General features: G+C 36.9%; 1 protein-coding gene across 3 annotated transcripts in view; it reads right to left on the bottom strand.

Moving 5' to 3' along the window:
* The window catches only part of ENOX1 (ecto-NOX disulfide-thiol exchanger 1), a 345,774-nt gene that overhangs the window by 79,777 nt on the left and 253,772 nt on the right, over nt 1-12,225 (bottom strand). The gene's annotated exons all lie outside the window — the stretch shown is intronic.

Genomic DNA, 12,225 nt, shown 5'->3' with positions numbered 1-12,225 from the left:
TCATTTACTCAAAGAGAATTTGTTAAGTATTTCCAGGCACTTTAGTAGGCATTGAGATACAAAGACAAAACAACTTCTTGCCCTCAAGGAGCTTATATTCTTTTGAAAATAAGAAAATAATATTCACGTATAACTAAATACAAAAAGATGTTCAAAATAAATGCAAAAAGATAGGAAGTTAAGTAATGGCCCTAAGAACTCTGGGAATCATGAAAGGACTTGTGATGGGGATCAATAATTTTAGACTACAAATTACATTATAAAGCAGAAGTCATCAAAATCATTCAGTGCCAGCGAGAAAAGTAGATCACTGAAACAGACTAGACAAGGGAGGATCAAAAATAATGGACTCATTAAACCTATGTTTGATGATTCAGAAAACATAAAATATCTAAGAAAAAATTTATTTGAGCTGGAAAAAATTAGAGAGCAGTTCAACAGAAATTAGGTTAAGACTAACATCTTATACTATATTCTATGATAAATTCAAAATCATAATATTTTTGGTAAGTTAGAAGAGAAGCAAATCATATGATTTTTGCAGTTATGGATAAGGGATGAATTCTTAATTAAGAAATACAGTCAATTATGATAGACAAATTTTGATTACTTAAAGTTGAGAAACTTTTATAAAATGAAATAAGCACATCTAAGATAAGAAAGTAGCCAAGGATGTCTGACTAAGGGTTGATGTGCAAGATATACAGATAACTAACAAAGATATAAGACCAAAAGTTATTCCCCAATAGAGACATAATCAAAGAACACGAACAAATAGTTCTCAAAAGAAAAACTGCAATCTATTAACAAGGATCTGAGAGAACGTTCCAAATCACTAATAGTAAGAATGATAAATCCAAATCAAAACAACCTTGAGATTTAATGTCTTCCCTCAAACAAATATGCAAAGATGACAAAAGACAGTAGTAGTCAATATTAGGGAAGTGGGTTACGGAAAGAGAGGCCTACTAAAGCACTATTGGTGGAGCTGTGAATTAGCACAACCATTTAGTAAAGCAATTTGGAATTATAGAAATAAAGTAGCTAAAATGGTCATACCCTTTAATCTGGAGATTCTTCTAACAGGCATGTAGTCAAGTAAGTAAAAAAAGAAATGATTCATATACATCGGAATAATTATAGCATTACTTTTTATGTAAGAAAAAAGTAGAAAAAAACAGATGTCTATTGAGTGGAAAATTGCTAAACAAATTGTGATATATGTAATACAAAAAGAAGATTGTGCTGTAAGAAACAACAAGCAAATGAATACAGAGAACACAGAAAACCATATGGATTGATGTGAAGTAAAGCAAGAAGATCCAGAAAAAATAATATACACAATGACTACAACATGGCAAATGGAAAGAGCAAACACAAAACAATATTATATAAGTTATATTAAGAACAAATTTGACAAAGAAAGTGTACCTTCTTTGAAAAAGTTGGAGTCCATGGGTATGGAACATTGAAAATAATGTCAGATTTTTTTTTTTCAGGATGTTGATTGTTTTTTAAGAAAGAGAAAACAAATTAGTAAAAACAACATTCTTTGTTATAAAGGAATGGATCCCTGGGAGGGGACACACAGAGGAAAATCTGGGTAATTAAAAATATTTCAATAAAATCTATTAAAATGAAGATCTCATATAGTAGGTGATATGAGAGCTGAGTTTTGAAGGACTTGGGGTATTTTAGGAGTCAAGATAAGAAGGAAGTGGATTCTAGGTCAAGTCTAAATAAGATAAGGCTGGAGTAAGATTTTGATGAGCTTCATATGCCATCCAGAGCAGATTGTTTTCTAATTTAGAGGCAATGGGGAGCCACAATGGTTTCTTGAATAGTAGAGAAACATGGAATATCAATCTGGCAGCTGGGCCAATTTTACTTTCTCTTTTTGCTCAGTTTGTCAGACTGCTCTGCATACTATATTAGTCCAAAGTCTTTCACATACATTCATGTGCATGTGCCATATTTCCTTTTCTTTCTTGATGAGATCATCTTCTAACCATATCTCTCTTCCCTTCTAAGCTCAATGAGAAGGTAAGATCTTAAAACTAGAAGAGACACTCAATTCATCTGGCTGTTTTCTCATTTACAGATGAAGAAATGGAGGTCTAGGGAATACAGCTAATTAATGGGAAAATTAAATTAGAATCTTAGATTTTTCTGACTCCCAGTTACAAGCTCTAATACTCTAACCAGATATTTCATAATTATAATTACATTTTAATGAACAAGGTGAATGTGTACTGTTGGTTTGTCACACTAAGCAAAGGGTAAACATGTGATAGACTCTTATGATTACAACCTATGGGACTGAGTCTCATCAGAGAAAAAGAACTCTTTGGAAACAGTACCTAAATATACTCCTAAAGTCCTCGGAATATGAGGACAGAGTTTCAGTGGTTTCATACTAATCATTACTTGATTTTTTTAAATTAAATTTTCTTCCTGAAAAGTATTATAATTTGTATGTTGAGCTGAATTAGTTTGAAAATTTTCATCATAGGATCATAGAATTACAGATCTAGGGATAGAAAGAAACTGTGTGCTAGTCTTCTAGTTCAACCTGTCCTCACTTTACAAATAAGGAAATTGTTACTCCTGAAAGGTTAAGTGCTTGCCACAGTCAATGGCAGAACCATGGGGATTTGAACTGGAATTGGTGTCCAGGTCTTCCAACTTTAGTTCTAGCATTCTTTCTTTTATTTTTATTTTTAACTTATGGATAGAATTTTCATAATATCATAAGAAAAAAGACATTGTACATGAAACTGCTAATCTGTTACACACAACTTGCTATTCCTGTCAAATATATAACAAAATTATCTTTTTTTTCTTCCCTATCCACGTAGAGATGGCTACAATGAGAGACAATTAGGTAAAAGTAGACCCACAAACATATGTTTATATACATATTTATAAAAATATAAAATTATTCTATACATATTTATTCTATACATATTTCTATTTATTTAGCATTTTCCCTAGTAACTCTTTGGAACCTAGCTGCCCTAGGAGAGGAGGGAGGGAATGTAACGGCTTTGTTTTAATAAGGCATCTCTATAGCAGCATCTTCACTAACATCCTGCTCTGATCGTTCATCTTATTGCTGAGGTGAGCCTGGTTCTCTAAGGTGACGTCAGTGGCTGGCAAACCTGGCTGTTCTAACAAGCCAGAAAGGCGTTGTAAATGGCCGAGTGGCAAACTGATTGGGTGCTTGTCACTGGAGAAACAGCCTTGATTAGTTCTGAGAGACTCAGCTGGTTGGGCCACTGGGAGGTAAAATATTGTAAGCCACTGCAGGCGTAGAAAAGCAAGCCGGAGGATGCTTTCCGGGTGATGAAATCAGGCCGCCTGCAACTCTAGTTGTGTGTTATAGCGACAGTGCCTCTGGTACTGGTAGGGTATTGATCATGGTGCTTCATTCTCTGGGCCATGCAACATCTCACATAGAGGGTCCTCTAGGGAAAAACTGTCTCTGTGGGGGAACTAGACCATTCAGATAACTGATAATAAGAACACTGGATAACAAAAATGAAATTGTGTTTAGAGACTAATATCCTATTATCCTGGGCTATACATATTTAATTTCTTTGATCTTTTTTCCTAAATCAATTCTTCCAGGCTCTTAATTTCATCAATAGTTTTTCTGATATTGAGTTTTAAATGCCATTCTCATTTCTAGGTAAAAAAGCAATCTTCTCCCTCTGATGGGATTCAGCTTTACTTAAAGCAGGGGAACAAAAGGCAGAGTGACAGTTTCAAAAATTTCAATTTCTGCCATCTGGGCTTCCTGAAAGGTCCCTCAAAAATTCACCTTGTGTCTTATTTGATGGACTGTTATGTGCTATAAGCTAAACCCCTCTAGAAGGGGCAGTCTGGTATCAGAATTTGAAGGGTACATTTTAGAACATCCACAATCATTTATCAAGCCCTTACTGATTTAAAGCTAAAAGGGGTGGGGTGGTTTTGACTTTAATGAAACTTGTTCATTTAAAAGTAAAATTACATAAAAGTGTCATTAAAGAGAGAGAAAATACAGATGGGAGAAAGGAGAGGGGAAAGAGAAAGGAGAAAGAGAAACAAGAAAGATGGAGGGGAAGAGAGAATTAGTAAAGGAAGAAAGAAAGATCATACCAGAGGTCACAGCTTTGGGGCTGTAAGCTGTCTCATCCACATATGCTCCTCACATGGAAGCTCTTCAAATGTAACATTTATATTTGTTTTCTTTCTTGACTCTGATGACGCGGATATCTGTGGATAATGAGCCCTAAGTTTATGGGGAGGGAAATGTTCTGCAGTAAATCTTCTGACTTTGCTTTGAGCTAATTGTATCCTCTGGATCACTAATAAAGGGAAATCCATCAGTCGAGATTTAAGAACTGAAGATATCCTGGGTGGCTGGCTGGGGCGTCCCCTGCAAGTTGGGAGGTACTTTGGACCTATTTTCCTAATTTATTTCTAACTTCTGTAGTGTTGAGAGAGGAGTACACTAGGAAGGGATTTGGGGATTCAATTAACTCCACTTTCTTTACAACAGTAATTTATGATTTTTAATCAGTGAACCATAGGGTACTTGATTAATTGAACGACAGAGAAACACAAACTCACAGAGAGAGCGCGCGCGAGAGAGAGAAAGAGAGAGAGCGCGAGAACGAGTGAGCGAGAGAGAGATTTAATGAGGATTTGAAAACTTATCAAAAGAGGGACATTTCTCGCTGCAATAAACAATAAAACAATCAAGATTATTCTGATTCTTTATGGCCCTAAAGAGAGGCGCATGATAGCTGAAATTAAGGGATTTCAACTGCGTGACCCTTGACATAAGGACACTCACATGTGAGACATCTAGTGTCAAGCCCAGCAAGGTGAAAGGAGGGCTGAAGGGAAGCGAGAAGAGGACCGAGGCATTCTCTGCTTGCCAGAGGAGGAGCCGAGAGCTGAAGGTCCTCGTGGTGTTGTCAGACTGATTTTTCTAGAGCTTAAGTCAAACTGTGTCACTCCTCAGCTCAAGTACCTCTAGGAGCTCCTTTTTGCTTGCAGTCTATAAAATACATTCTTCTGTTTATCCTTGAAAATCTGGCTCCACACTACTTTTCTAGGCTTTACTGCACATTCAGCAAAATGAGGATACTGGTTCTACCCCTCCTTACAAGGTACTCCATTTCCTATCACTATGCCTTTGACTAATAGAAAGCACTCTCTTTCCTTTAGAATTTTATCTTCCTCTTTTCTGTTTCTCTCTCTCTCTCTCTCTCTCCCCCTCCCTCTCTCCTTTTTCTCCCTTCTTCCTTCCCTTTCTCTCTTTCTTCCTCACTTTTACTCTCTCTCTATTTGTTGATTTCTCTCTCTTTTTTCTCTCTGTCTCTGTTTCTGTCACTGCTGTTTCTCTCTGTCTCACATAGGGCCCAGCTCACATAAAATCTCCTACAAAGTTCATATTTGGCCTCTGACACTTACCAAGTGTGTGACTCTACCTCTTGCCTCAATTTCCTGGCAAACCACTTCAGGATCTTTGCCAAGAAAATCCCAAATAGACTCATAAAGAGTCGAACATGACTGAAAATGACTGAATAACAACAACAAAACTTAACCAGTGACTCCAAATGCAGTAATCTTTACTTATCTGTGTAGCATGCTGTTTTCCCCTAAAAGAATGTAAATTTCTTGAAGAAACGGACTGTTTTGTTTCTGATTTTTATATCCATAGTGTCTAGTAAAGCATCTAGCACATGCTTAAAAATCAATTGAAGGATTGCAAAAGAAAGGAGTCAAAGGCCATCTGGAAGACCTGAGCCTCGTGGGACTGCTGGTCTGCTTGCGCCACATACAATTATCTTCCTTCTGGCTACTCCGGATAACCTATTTGTCAGCACACCCTGAGATCTGGAGGCAGTGCCATGCCTTCTATTGTCCAGGCTCTTAGCTCCAAAGGCCTGTGGCAATGCCAGTTATTACAAAAAACCTTCTGTAGTTTTGAAACAAGGAAGCCCAATCCTCCATCAGCAAGAGGAAACATTCTCGATCTAGTTCCCTGCAGCTTTCCAGACATCTATTGTTGCGGATGGAGCTGAATGGAGAAGGGACGAGTTATTGTGTCTCTTTCTCTCCACCCCATTTCAAATAGCAGAGGAGTCACTTACTGTCACTTGATAATTAAGAAATTACTAAGGTTGGCTGAGTGTGCAATCTCCTAATAGTCACTTGCCTTTATCAGTGATTATTGTATTATTTGCTTCCTATGTAAACTTTCCTTTGCCTGGTACAATTGAGGACTGTAAAAGATTCTAATTAAGAGACAAGATTAGATTGGTGTGCCTGCATAGATGACCACTTTTCCAACAAAAAATTGTTGTGAGCACAATTTAACACTTTTTATTCATCAGTTTTTAGAGTCTTTCAGTATATCAAAACCTTCATTATGAACATGAACTATAGGATCAGAGACGTGAACCATCCCCTTATTTGACAGATGAAGAAACTGAGGTCCAGAGAGTTTATACATGCAACTTTTTTGAAGGTTACATGAATAGAAAATAATAGAGCTGAGGCTGAAATACAGGTAATCTGACCCTAAATCCATTGATGTTTTGATTATATAATGCTGCCTTATCTTTCTCCTGGAAAGAATGATAGAGTTAGGTGACAAAAGGACAGAAGACCTTTTACTGACCTCCTCCATTCTCCCCATTTTTCATTTCAATGGATGTGTTAATAGGCTACTTTTTTATTTAAAAATTCTTTGGTATTAATGAATAATTTTGTGCCTTTGCATGCTATTTATAGTTGTCAGTTACTTAACTAACAACTACTCGTGATAACTATTACAGCATTACCACAAGGAGAAAATGAACATGAAAAGTTGTCTGGATCAGAGAAACCCAACTACATGTGGAGTTCAAAGATTCAGAGAAGATAGATGGATACCACCACGCCATGTGACTTGGAGGAAGCCAGTTTACCCTACGAGCTTCAGTTTCCTCAGCCCTATTATTTTTTATTCGTGTGACCTTCAAAAATGTCGCATGTATGAGAGAGAGAGAGAGAGAGAGAGAGAGAGAGAGAGAGAGAGAGAGAGAGAGAGAGAAGGAGGGAGAGGAAGAGAAAGAGAAAAGAGCATTGCCACTGTGTTAGTCAGATGATTATGTACTGTGTTAATTGCATTCCCTCCATGATCTAAGCTGGCAACTCCATCAAAAACTGTAATCCAATTTGTCTGGAATAATGTATCTTTTTTTCCTTAAAATTTTTTTAATGCAACATGCTCACGAGCCCAGTCTCTTGGCACATGTACTTCTGTTAATATAGAAACGTAGAATATTAACATGAGAGTAGATCCCCAGCCAGGTCAACCCATTTACTTCAATCAAGCAATAAACTGATTGAACAGATGTGACTTGTATTGTACCCAAGGCCAACAGATATTGTTCTCTCTTCTCAATGGTTATGACTCAGTTACCATAGAACATTTGTAGCTAGCAAGCTTTCCATCACTGATTGACTGACTAATCCTGGCTAGTAAGGAGGTAGAGCCATCCTTGGTCATTTGTGGAAAATAAATTTGGCTGAGTTCAGCTCAGAAGCTTTATATCCACACCACAAAACCACTGAATCTGGCCTCATCAACACTAATCTTTTAAAACACAAGGGCTGTCTTGATTATAATTTCAAGAAAGCAGCTAAGGACATAGGAAATGTTATTTTTGTTGGATTACAATAATGGAGAAGAAGAAATGATAACAACCAATTTTGCAGAAGAAAATATCAAGTGAAATAAAAATTCTGAGTAATGTCAAGATTATCTGGTTAATCTCAATATTAATTAGATGTCTGACTGATGGCTAATTTTGTGAAAATAAATAGAAAAATGTTTACCATTTGTTGAATTTAAGAGTGTATTATCATGCACATTTTTTTTTTTTGGATTAATATTTTCCCAATTACATGTAGAAGGAAATTTTGACATAACATGTACACTATTAAAGCCTGATTAAAAGTGAATTTTTATTGGATTATTAAATGTTGATAAGTTTCTAAATTTCTAATTTCTAAATTGATCTATAAATGACTAAATCCTAGGATGCTCCTAGAGTTTCTAGAGTGCCTGGATCGATAACAAACCCCAGAAACTTTTTTCTACATTCAGGGACTGATAGTCCTCATACGGTTTGATAGTTGGCAGGTTCTAAAACATGCTAATCAGTTTGAAGTAAATCTATTAATTAATTAATAAATCAATAAGCACTTATTAAGTGCCTAGTATTTATCAGGCCCTGTGAAAGAAAGGTACTATGAATGCAAAGGCTGTAATGAAATTCTTTCTGCCCTCAAAGCAATGAACCTAATAACCTTGCTGAGGAACCCTTCTCCAAAGGATTGTTCTTTACAGCCTATAACACTCTTAGATGTTATATGCTATCCTTAGATTCTTCTAAACATTCAAGGACACACTGGTTTTCTAATCTATAATAGATGGCCAAAGGCCACTACTGGAAAGAACAGATTCTCTAAGGAGCCTGACTATGGTTAGATGTAAGTGAATCTGTCACAGTCTCAAGCTGGAAGCTTTCTTATAATTGACTAAAGCCATTTTAGGAAGAAGAAAGAAAAATAAACTTGATCAATTGTATTGAAAAGGGAGTTACAAGAGCTTACACATTCCAATCTGTGGAGCTGAAACATATTGAATAAGAAAATAGATATATATAGACAGCAACACCCATTTTGCACAGATCCAGAAAGTGCAGAAAGAAAATTATTATTTTAAACCAATCTTTTCTGCCTCTGAAACATTAAATATAGAAAACATTATTGAAATGAGCTGAATTACTCAAACCCAGTGCAAAGAATAGTGTCAGCATTACCAAAAATGCTCACAAGTTTATCGCAAAAAAAAAGGAGCAAACAAGAAATCCAAGCCCCCAAAGCAAGCAAACAAAAAATTCCTCCAAACTCCTGTAATGCTCAAGGTATTAAAATCAAGACAAATCAGCACTATTTCTCTATACTTAAAACCAATCTCAATACATCTTGTGAAGGAATGTACCCCAAACTCTTAGTAATTTTTCTCATGAGTGGTAAGTGAAGGTATTTTAACATTATATGAGACACATTTTTTAATGAAAATTTCTTCCAAAAATATTTGCTGAGATCAGCTTATAAGTCCAGTTTTTAAACATCAGCATCTTAAAAAAAAAGCCACATATGACATTTGGTTTCCCAAGCTCACATTCTAGGGACAAAATGAAATGCCAGGATCTATATTCATGACTGAATTCTTTAAAAGAAAAAGAATAATGAAAATATTTTATGCCTCTCCCTCACTTTTTTTTTGGGGGGGGGGTATATTCTGCTTTTTATTTTTTTATGGAGGAAACATTCTTAGAAGATACAAAGCTGTATTCCTAATAGGAATACCCTCACAATATCACAATATAAAAATACTATAAAAAGAAGAATCTTTTAGAGAATGAAGAAGAGAGTCAAGATCATTATTTTTTTGGGGAAATACAACCTAGCTATGGATATGACTCTTTGTATCCTAAAGGATGAAGAAGTGATCTACAAAAACCACATATGTATGTATACATGTGTGTGTTTATATAAGCATGGACATATATTTCATACATATTATATACAATGTATATGTAATGTGATACAATTATAATATATGTAACATAATATATACATATACACATGTATACACATATATGTATACACATGTCCATATTTTATTTATAATATGTGTGTATGTATATGTGTGTATACACAGAGAGAGAGCGAGATGAGAGAGGAAAGACAGAAATAGAAAGAGAGAGAGAGAGAGACAGAGACAGAGATAGAGAGAGAGACACGGGGAGAGAGATAGAAAGAGAATTTTTTTTTTTTTGGTGGTGTGATGGAAAGAATTGGGAACCATAGGCTCAAACTCTAGCTCCCAGACTTGTTAAATGCATGAAACTAAATAATTTATTTGCTTTTAACCTCAGTTTTCTTATATGTAAAATGCAAGTTATAATATTTACTACTACTTACTTCACATAACTGAAGTAAAGGTGTTTTGCAAAGATACACACACACACACACACATACATACATGTAGATGGGAGTTATTAATTTTACAAAGGGCTGGGAGAGCTCACAGTGCCATCTGCTTGATGACTGAGATCTCTGTGCTCCCCTTTAGGGGCCATAACCACTCCCTTGCACCTGGAATGGGGCAGAAGTCACCTTTGTGGGCAGTGGCCGAGTGAGCATCGTGCTGGCACTCTTGGCTTGTTCTCTGATGCCCACTAGAACTTCATTTTGTTTCCTCATTTCCCCAAAATAATCCATAGGGATGAAAATTGGGTCCTGGTTCTTTGAGTACTACACTAGTCACCCCCTTCAGACGTCCTAACTGGAGAGAGGTTCCAGATCAACCTGTGAGCCTTTCTACATCTCAGCTGAATCCTTTCCCCAAGATTAGCTAAAGCTTCTGAAGTGCTTGGACGGCCACAGAGGAAAAGTATGAATTATAAAGGTTTCTGACGCTGTTCAAAGTGAGATCCCAGGGAAGGCTGGGAGCCCCCATATTCCTCAGATTTCCTACATGACCTTGAAAACAAAATGCTAAAATAGACTTGCCTGGGAGGCAAACAGACGCTGTTCGTTTTTGGAGGCGGATTACCTCATTTTACCTAGTACCAGGACAGTACCATATTCCTGTTACACTGAAGGTCATCACTGTCATATTGAATAAAACAGCTTTTTTTTAATGGTTTCTCTGTAAACCTAAAAGCTAGTTTTCTTATTAGAATTAACAAGCTGATGTGGAATTAATGACAATAATATTATCATTTATATATCACTTAAAAGTTCAGAAAGCGCTTGGAGGACAGTTATGTCATTTTATCCTCACAACCCCTGGGAGGTAAATGCTATTCTAAACTTCGTTTTCTTGATGCAGAAACTGAGGGAGACAGAGGTTAAGTATGTTATCCAGTGTCAAACAGCCAGTAAGTGTCCGAGACCAGATATGAGGTCCGTCCCACTGGTCTGAGCATCACTCAGCTGCTTAGAAAGAACGACCCTACTCAAATGTGGCTGTTTGGATGGTAAAATACAGTGGATAGCTAGGTCAGCCAGGTGGTACTGCAGTGCACAGAGCGCTGGGCCAAGAGTCCGGAAGATTTGTGGACAAGTCTGGCCGCAGACACTTGCTAGCTGAGCGATCCTGGGTAAGTCACTTTACTCTATTTGTTCCATTTCCTCAATTGTAAATGAGCTGAAAAGAAAATGGCAAGCCAGTCTGGGGTCTCAGCCACGGAAACTCCAACGGGGATCACAAAAAGTTGGATACTCCTGAAAACAGCTGAACGAACATCGAGTGACTTCAAACAAGTCGCCTTCTCTGTGTGGGGCGCGGTGCCCCCACCTACAAAGGCTGCTTGTGAGACTGGATCAGCAGGGAGCTCTGCCCGTTCTCAATGTCTGCAGTTCTGCATGAGGGGCACCGGTGCCAAACCTGTGCAACTGGCAAGTGGTAGCTGGCCATGGTGGCCAGCTCTGAGCACTACGTTCTCATTTTTTGGGGGGCTCCCCAAGCCTCAAGGTAGTTGTATGGGATGGCCTTAATGGCAGTGTCAGAAGGGGAAGGATGAAGAGAATTAGAGGAAATATATGAACTTTCATAAATAAATATATATATGCATATATAAGGATAAACATAAATAAATAAAATAAACATAAATAAAAAATAAACACCTGTTTTGTGTTCTGTGTCTTGTTAGACTGATGCTTGCTTTTGCAACTAAGTACACCTCAATGAAAGCTAGAAATCAACCAAATGCAGAGGTTCTCACTAGGAGGGGATACTATTGAAAGAAATCACTGAAAAAACCCACTGAAAAAACCTTCCAAAATGAATTCAGATTTGCTGAGTCCAGACATTCAGTAATGAGCCATGGCTAAGATTCCATATAAAAAATGTCTGCCCAGTATCTATGGGAAAAGTCGACAATTCTCTACTGGCTTGGAAAATAACTTTTTTTTGAAAGTTACTTGAAATAATGGAAATACAAAAAGGATTCCAGAATGAAAAGCAATCTGAGGAGGCAGTTTCATGTGGTAGAAAGATATGCAGGATTTAGGAGTCAGGAGACCTTTGCTTATTCTTATCTCTGGTACTAACTAGATGCAGACTTGTAGAAACTTAACTACCCTGTGGCTCAGTTTCCA

This window comes from Antechinus flavipes, chromosome 3 (assembly GCF_016432865.1).
Source record: "Antechinus flavipes isolate AdamAnt ecotype Samford, QLD, Australia chromosome 3, AdamAnt_v2, whole genome shotgun sequence".
Lineage (NCBI taxonomy): Eukaryota > Metazoa > Chordata > Mammalia > Dasyuromorphia > Dasyuridae > Antechinus > Antechinus flavipes.
Note: the sequence above shows the minus strand (reverse complement) of the source record. Positions and strands in the feature narration are given on the sequence as shown.